Genomic DNA, 19,527 nt, shown 5'->3' with positions numbered 1-19,527 from the left:
GTAAGAAAAATAGTGGAAACCCATAGCGTAATCCTATTTATTAAAATATGATAAAAAGTACAAAAGCTTAGTGGCTGCTTACATGTATAAGTGCCTTAAACCCGGCACTGGGGCTGCTGGCTTGTCTGTACTGGATGGTGCCTCGCATTAACCTCCGTGGTTGGCGTGCGTTTGTCAGGTCCCACACTTACCAGACAGGTGAGTCCGCTTGGGCAGAGGGTAGGCTCCCTTACGTATCCGACTCGGGGCCCCTGATAGAGCAGACAGGAAGCCCGCGAGTACGGAATGGTATGAGGGCCTGGTATATGGATCCTGGAGAAAGGTGGTCTTTCTAGCAGCAGGTAGAACTCAGGAACGCTGGAACTAATGCTGAGCAGGAGCTTACTAGGCTGGTCACACACAGGCAAGGGTCGGCAACGGGCTGGCAGCAGAGGTACAAAAGGAGCAGGCAGAAGCGGGGTCAAACAAGCCGGGGTCGGGTTCAGGCAGCAGTCAAGGAGGTCCAAAAGGCAAGCCGGGTCGTAACAGGTCAAAACTTCAGAGATACGGAACACAGAGAGGATCACGGAACTTAGGCACAGAGCTGTTGATTAGGCACCACCGAACAGGGATTGAGGCAGACCTAAATAGGCAGATTGGGGCCAAACGCCGCACTCGTGCACGCCGATTCGCCCAGGCGCCCGTGCCCCCGCCCGAGCGCGCCCCCAAACACCGGCGTGCACGCCAGCACTACCAGGCACGCCTGCAGTAATGCCCATAGGTGAACGCACGCTAGCGCACGCGCCTGGACGCCACCCTGCACACCACGGCCGGCCAGACCAGACACGCCGGCGCCCCCAGGAACACGAGCCCCAGCACGCACAGGAACACGTGCACCAACGCGTCCCGGCGCACACCAGCGCCCAACCAGGTAACCTCTCTGACAGCGTTCCACCAACCCGACCAGAAACAATCAGAGAGACCAGAAATGCGTAGAATAACGTGATCAAGTACCGCCTCTGAGGTGGTACTTGGTCACGTTACTCTACGCATTTCCAGTCGCTCTGGTGGATTGTTTGCCCCCCCCCAAAAAAAAATACCATCAGCCGCCACTAATCAGCACACTTCATCTCAAATACATTTAAGACACCTAAACACAAGCTAACTGATAAAATTTTCCCAATAGAGGCATACCTGTTAAAGAAGACTGTAAATACTTACTATCGCCAGTGCTGCCAAACCCCCAAAGTCCAGAACTCATTTTGTCCTAGGTTCTCCCCGGTGCTCAGTGGTTCCTTCTGCAGAACTCAGCATCACTACAGGACTGAGTCAGCAGGAGGAACCACTGAACACCAGAAAGAACCTAGGAGAGCTGTGAGGAACCGAGGAGAACTAAGCAGACTTTGGGGGACCATTCCTCAGGAACAGAGCCGTGTTCACTGGCAGGAGAAGTTACATTGTTCGAATCTTTAACATATATGCTGTTCCTGGGAAATGTTTGAATGGTGCCGGGGTCACTTTAAAGGAGCCTGATCACTGATCAGTTAGGTCAATTTCTTGCATCTTTTATGCCTTGAATGTTTCAACAGTGAGATCTCCCCAAAGTAATCATTAACTCTGTTTCTGTCCAGCTGGGAGTTTTGGGTGTTCAAGCCCACAATTGTTTGTCCCAGCTCCTCCTGTTACACTCTCCATGATATAAAATGCATAAAAATCCACCAGGGATAAATTGGGAGTCCTTCATACTGTAATGGGCACAGCAGGTGTGCAGAGCCAGAACTCAGACCTCACCAATAGAATTGTGGAGAGAAAAAAGTATCGGTGGGTGTCTTAAATAGTCAAAAATTTTAAACACTTAAAATCTATTTGGTAGACTGATGCTTTAACCACTTGTTTACTGGGCACTTGTACCCCCTTCCTGCCCAGACCAATTTTCAGCTTTCAGCGCTGTCACACTTTGAATGACAATTGCGCGGTCATGCAACACTGTACCCAAATTAAATTGTTATTTTTTCTTTTGGTGGTATTTAATCAACAATGCCTTTTTGTATTTTTCCTGAACAAACGAAAAAAGACCCTTTTTTAATTTCTGTTATATAATTTTGCAAGTAAGTAATTTTTCTCCTACACTGATCTGCGCTAACGAGGCTGCACTGATGAGCCAGCGCTGATGGGCACTGATGAGGCAGCACTGATGGGCACTGATGAGGCGGCACCAATGGGCACTGATGGGGCGGCACTGATGTGCAGCACTGATAGGCGCTGATAGGCGGCACTGATGGGCACTGATAGGCAGCACTAATAGGTACTGATAAGCAGCACTGATAAGGAGGCACTGATGGGCAATGATGGGCAGCAGTGATGAGCACTGATGAGGCAGCACTGATGGGCACTGATGAGGCAGCACTGATGGGCACTGATGAGGCGGCACCAATGGGCACTGATGAGGCGGCACTGATGTGCAGCATTGATAGGCGCTGATAGGCAGCACTGATGGGCACTGATAGGCAGCACTAATAGGTACTGATAAGCAGCACTGATAAGGAGGCACTGATGGGCAATGATGGGCAGCAGTGATGAGCACTGATGAGGCAGCACTGTTGGGCACTGATGAGGCAGCACTGTTGGGCACTGATGAGGCAGCACCAATGGGCACTGATGAGGCGGCACTGATGTGCAGCACTGATAGGTGCTGATAGGCTGCACTGATGGGCACTGATAGGCAGCACTAATAGATACTGATAAGCAGCACTGATAAGGAGGCACTGATGGGCAATGATGGGCAGCAGTGATGAGCACTGATGGGCAGCACTGATGGGCACTGATGAGGCAGCACCAATGGGCACTGATGAGGCGGCACTGATGTGCAGCACTGATAGGCGGTGATAGGCGGCACTGATGGGCACTGATAGGCTGCACTAATAGGTACTGATAAGCAGCACTGATGAGGAGGCACTGATGGGCAATGATGGGCAGCAGTGATGAGAACTGATGGGCAGCACTGATGGGCAATGATGGGCAGCACTGATGGGCAATGATGGGCAGCACAGATGGGCAATGATGGGCAGCGCTGATGGGCAGCATTGATGGGGGCTGCGCTGATCAGTGCCCTGATTATCTGTGCACATATCCCCTGTCAGGATTGCCGGTTACTGGCTCTCCTCTCCACACGCTGTGACGCTGTGAGGAAAGTACCGCCGATAACCAGCAAGTCTGTTTACACTGTGATCAGCTGTGATTGGTCACGATATGTGATCTTCTGTGTCCAATGCAGAAGGGGGAGCCATGATGTAAGGGGGGCTCTGATGAGGATTTTTTTGGCTTTAACGTGTATCTAAACCCAAAGCCAGTGTTTTTAAAGGCTTTTTTCCTTTATTTTCACCCAGTGATCCTGCCAAACGCACATTTCCTGTCCCTGGATGACAACGCTCAAGATTTTTAGTAGGATGAAATGGTATTATTAAGCAGGAATAACACTGTAATGGTGTATGTATTTAAATGACCAAAAGGGGCCAAAAAAAAAAAAAATCATTGCTAGAGTTTACATACTTGTCAATTATATATAACAGGGGTTTCTATTATTATCATTATTATTATCATTATAACATAATAAACCTCCTGCACACAGATAGTGATGGATGGACCCAGGCAAGCAGAAACATATAGACAGACAACCCTACTGTAAACCTAACCCTTAACCTAGGTCCATCCTATAAACATAACCCTACGGCATGGCCTCCCCTCTAAGTCTGACCTTTAACCTTGACTTAACCCCTCATCCTAACTCTCAAACTAAACACATCCCTGAACTTATCCTTAATGTAATGTTACACCCTCCCCCTATCCCTAACTATACCATTACAAAGACTAAAAGAATATTATCACAATGAATATAGTACTGTTTCCAGGATAACATCCCAGAGTGGAAATCCACAATGCCCAAAATGTAAAAAAAAATATTTTCCCTCTAGAAATAATAATAATCGGACATACCCGGGTATTATAGGAGCAATCAATGACCATCAGGAACCAGGGAAGGAAAAATATAAGCAGATTAGACTACAGCTTTTGTGTACTGTATATAGCTACTAATATCTATGACAACAAAGATAGTTGAAGATTGATCTAGATCAGGGGTCTTCAAACTACGGCCCTCCAGTTGTTCAGGAACTACAATTCCCATCATGCCTAGTCATGTCTCTGAATGTCAGAGTTTTACAATGCCTCATGGGACGTGTAGTTCCGCAACAGCTGGAGAGCCGTAGTTTGAAGATCCCTGATCTAGAGTGTATCCAGTTGTATAGGGATCTGTAGGACATGGGTCAGTAGTTTGCAGGGCAGAGTATACAGGTCAGTAGTTTGCAGGGCAGAGTACATGGTGAGTAGTTGGCAGGGCAGAGTATACGGGTCAGTAGTTTGGAGGGCAGAGTACATGGTGAGTAGTTGGCAGGGCAGACTATGATGTCCCCCCATATGCAGCTTTATAGCATGGATGAAGGGATCTGTTAGATTCCAACCCAAAAAATCGAGTCACTTATGGCCAGCTTTAGGTACAATTCACACTGAGGTCCTGCTTCAGCACATTTTGACTTCAGCTCCTCTTTTAGGCTCGATTCACACCTATGCATGTTGCTTTTGGGCGTTTTTGGAGGGTTTTTTTTCATGCTTGCCACGTTTTTGAGCAGCGTTTTTGCGGCGTTTTTGCTGTGATTTTGCCGCGATTTGCGTTTTGCGTTTTTTTTTTTTTCAGTTTTTTTTTACAGTCTAAAAAAAGATTAAAAAAAAATAAAAAAAAAAAACGGCAAAAACGCATCAAAAACGCAAAAACGCTGCAAAAACGGTGCACTTGCATTTTTGATGCTTGTCCATTCAATTTTATTACATGCAAAACGCTGCATTTTGCATGAAAAAAAGTCCCTGACCCTTTCCAAAAATGCAGAGAAACAAAAAGGCATTGATGTGAACATGTTCCATAGGAACCCATGTTAAAAAATTCCCGTGCATTTCTGCAAAATGCAAAATGCATCAAAAAACGCGCTAGTGTGAATGGAGCCTTAATGGGATAAGGGAATCCTACACCATCCATGGCCCCCTCGTAAGCTGCAGCTAAATCCAGTGTCATGGGGGACCTCAGCTAAAGCATGATTGAGTATGTTTATTTTCCTTTTTGTATAATCCTCCCAGTGCTGGATCAGTGTAACTGGCAATGAGATTTGGGAACACCTGCTGTGAGGCCACTTTTCAATGTTTCCTTCTATCTCGTCATCTCCAGTTAAAGAATTGGCCATGCATTCCTTCCGCCAAATTGGCAAGCAGTTGCTAAAGTTAATCAACCCCGTGCACGGTCAGGCTTACAACTTAGTCTGCCTTCAGAGCAAACACAACTACTTCTTACCACAAGACGATCTTCTTTTTTTTTTTCTCCATACACAATTATGAAAATTTTACATACATTTTCAAAGCAAGAATGACATAAAGAATGAAGGCAAACCAGTGAAGGTTTATGCAGGAATTTAAAGAAAAAGTGTTTTTTTGTTTTAGGGTACAAGCACATAGATGTTTGCAGTCACAAATATCCTCTGAAATACATTTTCTGGTGTTTTTGGAAGTTTTGCATTTGGGGAATATGTCATACGCGGATGTGTGGGCAAACGCTGATGCCAAAGAGCACTGGTACACAAGTGCAAGCATATATAGCCATTTATTTATTGTACATGTGCCACCTGTGGGCAGGGCTGCCATTAGAAATCATGGGGCCCCATATAGCTTACCTGACAGGGCCCTCCGCTGACCTCCCACCTGACAGGGTCCAAAACCCCATCATTTAGCAGGGCCCCCCCACTACAACGACAGAGCCCTTTAGAGCCTACCAGACAAGGCCCCCCCAACACTCTCCCACCAGATAGGACCTCCCAACAGGATCCCCCCAACTCCCCTTATACCAGCCAGTGCATCCTACCTGCCAACCAGATGGGGCCCGGGCCCGATACAGTAGTACTGCCTGTACCCCCCTATCAGCAGCCCTGCCTGCGGGTACCTGGGCATGGAAAACGGACAGGAAATTTACACTAGGGAACGTTTGCCCCTGCGAACATCTGTGTGAATGTACCCTAAAACTAAAGCAAGGACATTTACAGTGGCAGGTTGGGTCGTTCCTGCCGTACCTGTACGTCGGCTCCTTTAAAAACAATAGCAGGCGCCCGCTGCATGGCGGAGGACCCGATGCACGTGGCCGTGATGTCCGCCGGCCACCCGCAATCGAAGGCACGAGAGCCAGAACGGGGATCTGTGTATGAAAACACACAAATCTCCGTTCTGTCAGATCTGCTGTTCCTAGTAATTATGAATAGCGATCTCTCTCTTCCTCCAGTCAGTCCCCTCCTCTCCACACACTGAGGGAACACATTTAGCCCCTTGATCGCCCCCGAGTGTTAACCCCTTCCCTGACAGTGACATTTACACAGTAATCAGTGGCTATTTTTATCTCTGATCGCTGTATGAATGTCACAAAAGTGTCCGATCTGTCTGCCGCAATGTCACAGTGCCGCTAAAAGTTGCTGATCACCGCCATTACTAGTAAAAAAAAAAAATAATAATAAAAATGTTATAAATCTATCCCCTATTTTGTAGATACTATAACCTTTGCGCAAACGAATCAATATATGCTTATTGCGATTTTGTTTTAACCAAAAATATGTAAAAGAATATATATTGGCCTAAACTGATGAAGAAATTTGGTTTTTAAAATTTTTTGGGGAATATTTATTATAGCAAAAAATATTGTTTTTTTTTTCCCAAATTGTCGGTCTTTTTTGTCTATAGCGCAGAGGTGATCAAATGCCACCAAAAGAAAGCTCTATTTGTGGGAAAAAAAGGATGTCAATTTTATTTGGAAACAGCGTTGCACGACCGCGCAATTGTCAGTTAAAGCGACGCAGTGCCGTATTGCAAAAAATGGCCTTGTCATTAAGGGGGAAAATCTTCCGGGGCTGAAGTTGTTAAACTTTAAGGTCACATTCACACAGACTTTTTAGGCATCAACTATGGCAAACAAAAAAACCTCAGCATTTTCCTGAGCCTGGGGAGCCGCAGGTGGGGTATACAGTCTGTCATAGAAATGAATGACTGTGCGACCCTGGATTCCTGTTAATGCAAATGCTTCATTGCATTATATGTTGTACCCATTCACATCTGCATTTACATGAGTACAGGGAAGTACAGCCATACACTTCCATAGCTGGCTGTATGCCCCACCTGTGGCTCCCTGGGTGTGGGAAAATGCTGAGTTTTTATGCTAGACATATTTAATGCCTAAAGATGTTTATATGCATGTACACTAGGATATATAAATGCTAACAATGAACATCTCTTGTTTGCTCCATTTGGTCTATTATTCACTTTCAGTCCTGGTCAATTCTGCCGTTCTTCTCCTACATGTAAAAACATAATTTATTGCTAGAAAACTACTTAGAACCCCCAAACATGTTTTATATTTTTTAAACAGAGACCCTGGAAATTAAAATAGTGGGAGTTGCATAATTTTATGTCACACAAAATTTGCACAGCCGTTCTTAAAACGCAATTTTTTTGGAAAAAAATATACTTTAATGAATTTTAATTCACAAAAATGCAAAATAATCCCAGATATTTGGGTAAAATATAAAAGGTGATGTTACAAGAGTAAATAGATACCAAACATGTCACGCTTTAAAATTGCCTTTTCCCCTGGAACGTGGCCAAACTAAGGTACCTAAAAATCTCTATAGGTGACACTTTAAAAGCCTTTACAAGTTACCAATTTAGAATTAGACAGGAGGTCTGGTGCTAGATTTATTACTCTCACTATAATGACTATAGTGTGGCAACTAAATTTACCTATCAAAACCAGACATCTATCTATCCTAGCACCTACCTAGGAGGGTGCTACATAGGGTTGCCACCTTTTCTTCAATCCAAACCCGCACACTTTAGCAACGGCATTTTTTTTGCGCTATAAGATTGTAAAAGACTTGGGACACTTTTGATGGTCTGAAAGAATAGTAATGCGTAATAGCTCGTGGTAGTGAACAGTGCGTGTGGCCGAATTGTGAGTGTTCTGCGTGGAATGCGGGGGTGAGAAATATTTAATATACAAAATGCAGGGGTTAGATGTGTGCTGGAGATGGGGGGAGTCAGATATGTGCTTGGAGAGGAGAAGGCTAGTGCTTGCAGGGGGGGTTGGATGTGTGCTGGGGGGATGCTTTGGGAGGGGAGAGGGCAAGTGCTGGAGGGGGGTCAGATATGTGCTATGTGGTGCTTTGAGAGAGGAGAGAGCTAGCAGGGGGGGAACTTTGGGAGGGGAGAGAGCTAGAGCTAGCAGGGGGGCTTGGATTTATGCTGGGGGTGCTTTGGGAGGGGAGAGGACTTGTGCTAGTGGGGGTGGTCAGATATGTGCTAGGGGGATGCTTTGGGAGGAGAGAAAGCTAGAGCTAGCAAGAGAGGGTCAGATATGTGCTGGGGGGGTCGGATATGAGCTGGGGCGCTTTAAGAGGGGAGAGGGCTAGTGCAAGGGGGGGATCGGATATGTGCTGGGGGTGCTTTGTGAGGGTAGAGGGCAAGTGCAAGGGGGGGTGGGGGTTAGATATGTGCTGGGGGGGTTCTTCGAGAGGGTAGAGGGATAGTGCAAGAGGGGGTAGGGGTCGGATATGTGCTGGGAGGGTGCTTTGAGAGGGGAGAGGGATAGTGCAAGGGGGGATAGGGGGTCGAATATGTGCTGGGGGGCGCTTGGGGGGGTGCTTTGAGAGGGGAGAGGGATAGTGCTGGGGTGCTTTAAAAGGGGAGAGGGATAGTGCTGGGGGTGCTTTAAGAGGGGAGAAGGATAGTGCTAGAAGGGCTTGTCAGATTTCAAAGCCAACCCATACTTATAGCATAAGTCCCTTCCTCTACCAAAGCACCCCCCCATATCCTCTTACCCCCCCCCCAAATAACTACACATTTTTTAAGGTTGTTCTCCTTCCCAGCCACTCTCTGCCCCTCCCCTGTCCATCTACAGAGCATAGAAAAGTTTGTACAGACCTGAGATCAGCGCATGTCCCTGCTCCTCCTCCTCCTGTGTTTGTAAACAGAGCGGAGAAGGAGGAGGAGACAGCTTTGATCCACTGACACTATGCTGAAACAGGCTGCTGTCCGGGAGGGGAGACACATCAGATAGCGAGCAGACTCCTTACTCTCAGTGCAGTCCGGTGTGAATGGTGTTTCCGGGTCTGGGGCAGATGAAAACCGAACACATCAGTCAAAAACCGGACTGTCCGGGAGAAAACCGGACAGGTGGCAACCCTAGTGCTACATCTATAATTGATTATATTGCAGAAATTGAATGATCACAAAAGCAAATCATTTTACAGCAATGGCATATTATATATAGTATGTTGCAGGTCGTACAGGTCACCCTGCGCACCTCTAAAGTCCTTGCAGTTATCTGGCTGCCGTTGGGAGGAAGCAATCAGAAGATACACCCTGTATGGAGTAACCTTCTCTTTCCCTCCTTGTCAGGTATCTCTCCCTATCACTGCACCTACTCTCTCCCTAATCAGCAGGACTCTGTGCTCAACTCACTCCAACACTGCAGGCATGCATAATGATTCAAACTCTTCTATTGAAGGACTTCTGTGTAAAGATGGCCACCTAAATAAATCTTGCAAGATTTTGGCTTCCAATAAGATATGTCATCCTCCACAAGATGGCTGCCTGGAGCCCATAACAGAAGACAAATTGGTCTCCTGTCAGCCCCCCCTCCCGGCACTCTGACCCCTCTACACCACAGATATCCCCCCCCCAGCACTCTGACCCCTCTACACCCCAGATATTCCCCCAGCACTCTGACCCCTCTACACCCCAGATATCTCCCCCAGCACTCTGACCCCTCTACATCCCAGATATCTCCCCCAGCACTCTGACCCCTCTACATTCCAGATATCCAACCAGCACTCTGACCCCTCTACACCCCAGATATCCCCCCAGCACTCTGACCCCTCTACACCCCAGATATCTCCCCCAGCACTCTGACCCCTCTACACCCCAGATATCCCCCCAGCACTCTGACCCCTCTACACCCCAGATATCCCCCCAGCACTCTGACCCCTCTACACCCCAGATATCCCCCCAGCACTCTGACCCCTCTACACCCCAGATATCACCCCAGCACTCCGACCCCTCTACACCCCAGATATCCCCCCAGCACTCTGACCCCTCTACACCCCAGATATCCCCCCAGCACTCTGACCCCTCTACACCCCAGATATCCCTCCAGCACTCTGACCCCTCTACACCCCAGATATCCCCCCAGCACTCTGACCCCTCTACACCCCAGATATCCCTCCAGCACTCTGACCCCTCTACACCCCAGATATCCCCCCAGCACTCTGACCCCTCTACACCCCAGTTATCCCCCCAGCACTCTGACCCCTCTACACCCCAGATATCCCCCCAGCACTCTGACCCCTCTACACCCCAGATATCCCTCCAGCACTCTGACCCCTCTACACCCCTTATATCCCCCCAGCACTCTGACCCCTCTACACCCCAGATATCTCTCCAGCACTCTGACCCCTCTACACCCCAGTTATCCCCCCAGCACTCTGACTCCTCTACACCCCAGATATCCCCCCAGCACTCTGACCCCTCTACACCCCAGATATCCCTCCAGCACTCTGACCCCTCTACACCCCTTATATCCCCCCAGCACTCTGACCCCTCTACACCCCAGATATCTCCCCAGCACTCTGACCCCTCTACACCCCAGATATCCCCCCAGCACTCTGACCCCTCTACACCCCAGATATCCCCCCAGCACTCTGACCCCTCTACACCCCAGATATCCCCACCAGCACTCTGACCCCTCTACACCCCAGATATCCCCACCAGCACTCTGACCCCTCTACACCCCAGATATCCCTCCAGCACTCTGACCCCTCTACACCCCAGATATCCCTCCAGCACTCTGACCCCTCTACACCCCAGATATCCCCCCAGCACTCTGACCCCTCTACACACTAGATATTCCCCCCAGCACTGTTACCATATACTATAAGATACCCCTTGTATTGTGACCCCACTACATCCCTGACACCCCCTACACTGTGGCCTCTCTACATCTCTGATACCTCTTGCACTATAGCCACCCAAGCTACCCCAAGCATTGCTACCCCCTATACACCCTGTATTCCCCCTCTGCATTGTTTTCCCCCATACACCAGCACCATTTTTCCATCCATGTAGTACCCCCTTTTCCAGTGGAAATGCAGAGCATGTAAACTTTTGGCTATGTGCCCACCTCCAGCACTGGACTCACCTATACCAATAAAGCAGGCAGAAGGAGGGGAATAGGAGGTAATATCCCTTTGGGCATTCCAAGCCCTTTGGTGCAAACAGTGCTGGACAGCTGGGCTCACCATGACACCATCCACAATGCTACTTCCGCAGGTGGGCTCTCAGTGCTGCCGACTCAGCAGCTCCCACTCCAGCTCCTACCCCGCAGTCTTCGAGTCCCGAGCATTCAAGTTGCATGGGGCGGGGTCAGAGCATCACTGGCGCTCCGGCACTGCTGGCTGTGAAATAATAGGTATCGATCTGCACAGCACGGTGCACCATTGCCAGCCTGCCTCCCCTGTGTATCCATCACACTCAGTGCCATCATGGGGCCCCCAATTTCGGGGCAGCATGGGCTCAAGGACCAGCTGCTTTGGGGAAAGTGCAGGCCCCCCCCACATGCAGCTGGGGCCCCTGGGCATTGCCCAGGTGTGCCCACTCATTAAGACAGCCCTGTCACCGGTTCTAGACAGAGGGCGGGAGTAGATATAATCTCAGATCGTTTAGTGGTGAGAGGCTGCTGGATGCCCCTTTCTGGCCACTCCTTATAGGGACTGGTTGGTAGAGTATCTCTTCCTCCATAGTAACTCTGCTTCTTCTTTCTCTTTTTCAATGCAAATAAATAATGGATTCCAAGCAGAAGCAGCATACCACCATTGAGTTCTTGATGAAGGAGAGCTACAGGCTGTTCGACATCCACAGAAGGCTACAGAATGTTTACAGAGATGACAATATTGACAAGAGCAATGTCTTGTAATTGGTGATTCTTGTCCATGGTGTCATCTCCATGAACATTCTGTAGCCTTCTGTAGATGTGGGACAGCTTGTATCCCTCCATCATCAAGAACTTATTGACAACACGTTGCTTCTGCTTGGAATCCATTATATACTTGCAATGAAAAAGGGGAGGAAGAAGCAGAGCTACTAGGGAGGAAGAGTTACTCTACCAAGAAGTGGGCAGAAAGGTGCATCCGGCCTCAATGATGGCACATTGCTTCTGCTTGGAGTTAATTATTTACCTGCAATGAAGAAGAACGAGAACTTTTGCATTACTTTCGGTAAAGCTCTTGTAAGAATAATGTGAAAACTCAGGGGGCTGCTGTATGTATGAAAGTGGCTTCCAAAGAAAGATAGCAACATGGTAGAAATCCTGGAGGCTTCTTTTTAGAAAAGGTGCAGATGATTATAAAAAAAAAAACTGCCCTTGGCTTTCTTGTAACCTTTAAACTTCTCATGCATGACTTTTTGCCATCAGTAAAGTGCTCCATTCTGTTTAGAGCTTTCAGATTCTTTGCATTCTCCTTCCAAACATCGTCTGGTTCCAGGACAACCCTGAGGGGGAAATGAAACTGATGAAAACCGTTCAGCTCCAACCTAGGACGGGCTTTACAGTAACGGTGAAATGAATGCGCCCTTCTCACATCGCTGGCATTTACCACACGTGAGCCTTGCCTCATTTTACGCCTGTGTAAGAGGTCAAAGTTGCAGAAGTTTATTGTGGTGTCTGCAGGGCGGCTGTGTTGTGTCTCTCTGCGATGTTCGTGTTTCTACCTCGGTTTACGATGAACGCGCGCCGGTGACTGTAAAGGCCACGCTAATACATTTCAGAGCGACATGGAATTTATTAAGTAAATCTTACTGCCATGGATAATTTCATCTTTCACGTTGCGTGAAAGTGGAAAAGTATGGAGCAGGGCCGTAAAAGCACCTCTGGGATGGGATAGAACTGGGCCTGTTAGATGTTATTTCAATAGAATGGCGCGTTACTAAGACAGGCAGCTGGAACGAAAAACACATACAGGCTGCAGTATGGATATTCGGGGCCTTTTCACACTCAAGTATTTCATTTTGGTGCATTAATCTACATGCGGTAACGCATTTTATGGCATGTGTTAATGTGTTTTGCAGTAGACCGAAAAAAATCCCCAACACGGGTAAATGGGACCTTAAATGTACCTTCCCAGTGTTATATACATAGATTCCCACAACATAGCACTTTACATAAAATAAATGTTATTGTATACAAAATTTTAAATTAGATATAAAACATAGATCCATACAAAAAATATTAAAAATGCAATCTAGACACATCAGCTACTGTGTACGCGTTTCGCTGAGTTTCAGCTTCCTCAGGACATTCACGATACTTTGGTTTCATGTCAGTAAAATAAGAAAGAGCAATACCATCTGGGAACAAATTAACAAATATTTACTATCAAAATTTAATAAATAGCCAGTAAAATAATGACTGCATCTTGGAGGAAAATGGCACTGAAAACTCCAGCTATAAAATGTTTTATTGGCGTATGCACTGCTCTATAGACTTCATGTATTCAAGTTTTATGAACTTCATTTACTGTGCTGTTATTTTCATCAATGTGAGTAAATCAAAGCTGAAAATAACAGCCACACAGTTAAACATAATAATAATAAATAACAAAAAAGGTAGACAAAAAAAAAACAAAACAAAAGGTGAATAAAAGACAATAGAAGATAGGGAAGCCTAAGGCCCCATTCACACCTGAGCTTGGCGTTTTCAGGCAGAAAATCGCGCAATTTTACCGTGATTTTGTGACTTTTTTTGCGGCGCTTTTTACTGCGATTTTGCAGCGTTGTGAGCAAGGGCCATTGAAATGAATGGGATTTGGCTTGTTGATCATATTAGAGCTACAAGCTTCAAGCAGAAAATCGCTCAGGTGTGAACGGGGCCTATGGATGGAGGAAAAGAAACTGAACTGCGGTAGGTCACTGTACTGATATCTGTTTTTGGTGATAATATGAAAACATGCTATGAATGAAGAAAGATCGAAAATTTTGAAAAAAAAGAAACAATATTTTTATTTTCTGCTATAAGTCCTATCCAATGAAAAAATTAAATAAAATCTATTTTTTTCATAAATTTAGGCCGATATGTATTCTGCTACATATTTTGGCAAAAAAAAAAAAAAAAAATCCCAATAAGCATACCTGTATATTGATTGGTGTGCGCAAAAGTTATAGTGTCTAAAAACTATGGGATATATTTATGGAATTTTTATTTATTTATTTATTTTTAATCTCTTTATTTGTGCAAAAAGAGGACAGTGAAATTATTTTAATTTTTTTTACTAGTAATGGCAGTGATCAGCAACTTATAGCGGGACTGCGATGTTGCGGCAGACAGTCGGACACTAACTGACGCTTTGACACTTTTTGGGGACCAGTGACACCAATACAGTGATTAGTGCTAAAAAATATGCACTATCACGGTACTAATGACACTGGCTGGGAAGGGGTTATCATCAGGGGCGATCAAAGGGTTAACTGTGTGCCTAGCCAGTGTTCCAGTGTAGTGGGGGAGGCGCTTTTACTAGTGGAGGGCATGGATCGGTGCTTCTGCTTTACAGGAACACAGGATACATGCCTTCTGTATTGACAGAATGGCAATCTGCCTTGTTTACATAGGCAGGCCACCATTCTGCCTGTGTACAGAATGATTAGCAGGTGCTGGCAGACATTGGGCCCACGGGATTAGGGATTAGGTCCCGCTGTGTAGAATTATCGCGGGGGTGAGCTGCCAGCGGCACACACTCATGCCCGATACCCGGCAGTTCAAGATCATATATATATATATGATCCCACGCAGCGTGGCCACCCTGTAGCAGTAGATTTGCTATAGGGCAGTCAGCAAGTGGTTAACAAAAGCTCAGCGAATTTCTTTAACCGGTTGCGGACCGCCCACCGCACATTTACTGTGGCAGGATGGCCACTCTGTGCAAGATCACTTACCTAGTAACAGATCGAAAACTTCCAGCTCTGGGGCGTGCATGCGCGCCGCCTGCGACCCGCTCCTGCTGTGATTACACACAGCAGGAGCTCAGCAGCGGGTACAGCAGACTCGATGTCTGCCGGCACCCACCGATTACAAGGTACAGAGACAAAACGGCGATCTGTCAGCGGGGAAGACATGGCTCCTGTGTTTCTGCTAAGCAGGAACAAAGATCTGTGTATTCCCTTAGTAGAAGCACCTACCACACAGTCAGTAAGCACTTGTTAGGCACACTCCCCGATGTTTAACCCCTTACCTGCCAGTGTCATTAGTACAGTGACAGTGCATATTTTTAGCACTGATCACTGTATTGGTGTCACTGGTCCCCAAAAAGTGTTAAAAGTGTCAGTTGGGTGTCCGATTTGTCCACCGCAATATCGCAGTCCTGCTATAAGTCGTGGATCGCCACTATTACTAGTAAAATAAATAAATAAAAAGAAATCCCATGGTTTGTAGACGATATAATTTTTGCACAAACCAATCAATATACGCTTATTGGGATTTTTTTTAACCAAAAATATGTAGCAGAATACATATTGGCCTAAACTGACTCTTTTATAGCAGAAAGTAAAAAATATATATATATTTTTTTTTTTTTTCAAAATTGTCAGTCTTTTTTTGTTCATAGCACAAAAAATAAAAACCGCAGAGGTGACTAAATACTACCAAAATAAAGCTCTATTTGTGGGGAAAAAGAGACATGCATTTTATTTGGGTACAGCGTCGCACGACCGCTTAATTAGCAGTTAAATTAGCGCAGTGCCGTATTGCAAAAAATGGCCTGGTCAGGAAGGGGGGTAAACCATTCGGAGCTGAAGTGGTTAAAAAAAATCTAGTTACATTTAGGAAGTACATGTATCGTACTATGACAATCCAGGGTTTTATTTAGGAAGTTCCCCAAAAAAATTTTTTACGAAAGATATACCCATATAATACAATTTTATCTTTTATAGACAACATATCTGTGTGCCTTTAAAGTCCATTTCTTACTTGTTTAGGTTGAATCCAGGGTTTTATGTGTTTGACTTTTTGTGTTAGGAAAGGATTTTCTTTTTTTTTTTTGGCGAATTTTTATTTTATTTTTACCTTTTTAAAGTATTTTTGGATCTGCTGGGGTTTTAAAGATAGATAAGAAATGGATTTGTTTTATTACAATGGGCACATGGACTTTAAAACAGATACCTATGTATTAAAAAGAGGAAGACAGCTTCTAAAAATTGAAGACGGTTGGCCTTTTCCATTGTCATCTCCCAAGCAGCAGCCTTCCCGCTGTTCAGCCAGATCAGAGAGGTTACATTTGGGATTATGGGTTGAGCTCTCTGACTTGTGGCTCAGAAAATAATTGCCTTGACCCCTGCAGATGAAAGAACATCTAATGGCTGATTTCCTTCTCTTTGTTGTCTCTGGGCTGAGATAACATCTGATAACATTTCATCTGCTGGTCACCAGTGTTTTCAGAGAACAGTCAGAAATCTACAATGTAACCGCTGTCTCTGCTCATGGAAGGAAATGTATCATTTGGGAGAAGAGAAAAAAGAAGAAAAGAGGAAGAGTTCAATAACTAGTAAAATTAAAGTACACACAAATGTGGATACCAGTATTATAAGGGGGGGGGGGGCTAAAGCTAACCTCCAGCCTTCCCTTTAATCTTCCACAGTTGTCTCCTCTCCTGTACTGGAATTGCTTACTCTATTATTACTGCACACTGTGAGCTTCTCATAATGTGCATTAGAAGCTGCAGCAAGTCACATAGAGCCCGCCTCATTTCCTGGCTTGAGGATGTCCACCATCATCTAGTCCTTTCCTATTGTTGCTCAGCTTTTTAGCTAAGATGTGTAGTACCTGTTCTTATCAGTATGGTGGCAGTTTAGTTGGACTTTTTAGGTGCAATGCAGAAATAATCCAGTAGATTTCATTAAAATAATTCAATATCTATTTTAGAAAACGATTAAAAGAAAGTATTGTATCCTCATAAAAACATATACAATATGGCTCATATGGTATGTTTACAGTGGCATTTATGTAGATCCTGACATGTTTCACCCTGAAACTGTGCTTCCTCAGGGGATTTTATCCGCATATGCCCTGTACACACGGTCGGACATTGATCAAACATTCCGACAACAAAATCCATGGATTTTTTCCGACGGATGTTGACTCAAACTTGTCTTGCATACACACGGTCACACAAAGTTGTCGGAAAATCCGATCGTTCTGAACGCGGTGACGTAAAACAAGTACGTCGGGACTATAAACAGGGCAGTAGCCAATAGCTTTTGTCTCTTAATTTATTCTGAGCATGCGTGGCACTTTGTGCGTCGGATTTATGTACACACGATCGGAATTTCCGACAACGGATTTTGTTGAAAATTTTACAGCAAGCTCTCAAACTTTGTGTTTGGAAATTCCTATGGAAAATGTGTGATGGAGCCTACACACGGTCGGAATTTCCGACAACAAGGTCCTATCACACATTTTCCATCGGAAAATCCGACCGTGTGTACAGGGCATTGGGGTCAAGGCCTTCTAGTAAAGAGAGAATATGTACTATAAGTGTCACATAAAATATCACAAAATTAAAATTTTTTACAGTAGCAAAAACGACGGACGACAGACGACCACAGGAGGCAGATCAGGACTGAGCTATAATAATATAAGAAAACCAAAAATATATATATATATATATATATATATATATATATATATATATAGTAAGATTGGGGTGATCAGACTCAAGCAGTAGGTGCATTTCCAGTGAGTACGCCAGTCCAAAACTATATTTTAAGGGCGTGGTAGCCCACTTTTATTTAAAAGAAGGAAGGTTCACTTATACATCAGTTGCCCACGCAGGGGAATCTTCCACATAACATGAATTAACGAAATTACCAAGCCAACTGGCTTATGTGTTGGCAGCACGGCTGCTCCTCTTACCAGTCCTTTGACTGTGTCATTCAGGTCTCTCAGAACACTTGGCTCTCTATCCTTCAGTCGCAGTGCCCTGCTGCGTGGCCCACCTCTGGCCTAAGAATTGGGGTTCTCCTGATACCCCTGATAGTAGCTGACCTGACCCCAATCTATGTGACACTTATAGTACATATTCTCTCTTTACTAGAAGGCCTTGACCCTAAGCAGATAATACCCCCTGAGGAAGCCCAGTTTCAGGGCGAAACATGTGGGGATCTACATAAATGCCGTTGTAAAATTCTAAAATAAATATTGAATTCTTTTAATGAATTCTTCTGGATTATTTCTGCATGGCACCAAAAAAGTCCCATTAAACTGTAACCATACTTTCAAATTAAGGGCTGTGGTGCTAAAATCATGGTGATTTATCCACAATAAATCCTATTCCTGTTCTTATCAGTGTCCAGTAGGGGTGCTCCTCCATCATTATAGCCTTCTGGCTGAGATGACTGGCTGTACAGTATTCCTGCTGGTATGATGGGTATCCTGTGGTCCGTCCTCGTGGGAAAGAAACTGAATTAACTACTTCAATACCGGGCATTTTCACCCCCTTCCAGCCCAGGCCAATTTTCAGCTTTCAGCGCTGTCGCACTTTAAATGACAATTGCACACTGCACCCCTATGAAATTTTTATCCATCTTTTCACATAAATAGAGCTTTCTTTTGGTGGTATTTCATCACCACTGAGTTTTTACATTTTTTCTAAATAAACAAAAAAATTACCGAAAAATGTGTTTTTCTTGGATTCTGTTATAAAATGTTGCAAATAAATAATCTTTCTTCATACATTTAAGATAAAATGTGTTCTGCGACATTTCTTTGGTGAAAATAACCCAAATCAGTGTTTATTATTTAGTCTGTAGGAAAGTTATAGAGTCCACAATCTATGGTATTTACAGTATCTTACAAAAGTGAGTACACCCCTCACATTTTTGTAAATATTTTATTCTATCTTTTCATGTGACAACACTGAAGAAATGACACTTTGCTAGTAGTGAGTGTACAGCTTGTATAACAGTGTAAATTTGCTGTCCCTTCAAAATAACTCAACACACAGCCATTAATGTCTAAACCGCTGGCAACAAAAGTGAGTACACCCCTAAGTGAAAATGTCCGAATTGGGCCCAAAGTGTCAATATTTTGTGTGGCCACCATTATTTTCCAGCACTGCCTTAACCCTCTTGGGCATGGAGTTCACCAGAGCTTCACAGGTTGCCACCTTGAGTCCTCTTCCACTCCTCCATGATGACATCACAGAGCTGGTGGATGTTAGAGACCTTGTGCTCTTCCACCTTTCGTTTGAGGATGCCTCACAGATGATCAATAGGGTTTAGGTCTGTAGACATGCTTGGCCAGTCCATCACCTTTACCCTCAGGTTCTTTAGCAAGGGAGTGGTCCTCTTGGAGGTGTGTTTGGGGTTGTTATCATG

This window comes from Aquarana catesbeiana, linkage group LG05, assembly GCF_042186555.1.
Source record: "Aquarana catesbeiana isolate 2022-GZ linkage group LG05, ASM4218655v1, whole genome shotgun sequence".
In the NCBI taxonomy this organism is placed as follows: Eukaryota; Metazoa; Chordata; class Amphibia; order Anura; family Ranidae; genus Aquarana; species Aquarana catesbeiana.
This window is presented reverse-complemented; position numbering follows the sequence as displayed.